The 519-nt window shown below is 33.3% G+C and overlaps 1 non-coding gene across 1 annotated transcript; it reads right to left on the bottom strand.

The window, feature by feature from the left end:
• Window positions 1–203: 203 nt before the first annotated feature.
• On the bottom strand, window positions 204–317 carry LOC121392770. The gene has a single exon (XR_005960540.1). It is a non-coding gene; the product is annotated as a U5 spliceosomal RNA (small nuclear RNA).
• Window positions 318–519: the final 202 nt, after the last annotated feature.

Genomic DNA, 519 nt, shown 5'->3' with positions numbered 1-519 from the left:
TAAGACTTGTTGAAATTTACAAACTTTCTGATTTACTATGTAACATCATCCTTTCAATCTATGGACACATCCACCGTACTATTCAGTAAAATTAATTAAAGCAACAATAAAATTTTGGGCAGTATGTTATACATCTAACATAGGTTTTACAGCTAGCTGCCAGGAAAGAGTAAACGTTATTAAGTCTTTAAAATCTTAACTCGGGACCCCATAAAGAGGCCCTAAAAAATTCATGTCCACTCTTTCATTTGTCCCTCACCCCACATGAATCTTTAGTAAAGGCGAAAGATTTATACCTTTGAGGGAAGACCAGAGTTCATTTTCTGAACATAGAATCTTTGATTATATACGCCATTTCATGGACAAACCTCTTTGTGGGATCAGAGTTATATAATAATATTTTCATACTTGTTTCATTTATCAAAATCTCAACACATAACGGTAGACTCATACCTAAACCTATACCCTGAAAATCGACTAATCACCAAACATTGATAACAGGGATTAAATCAAATAAGC

The sequence above is a fragment of the Gigantopelta aegis genome, unplaced genomic scaffold (genome assembly GCF_016097555.1).
Source record: "Gigantopelta aegis isolate Gae_Host unplaced genomic scaffold, Gae_host_genome ctg4467_pilon_pilon, whole genome shotgun sequence".
NCBI classification, from domain to species: Eukaryota; Metazoa; Mollusca; class Gastropoda; order Neomphalida; family Peltospiridae; genus Gigantopelta; species Gigantopelta aegis.
The sequence above is the reverse complement of the archived record's forward strand: the minus strand, read 5'-3'. Positions and strand labels throughout refer to the sequence as shown.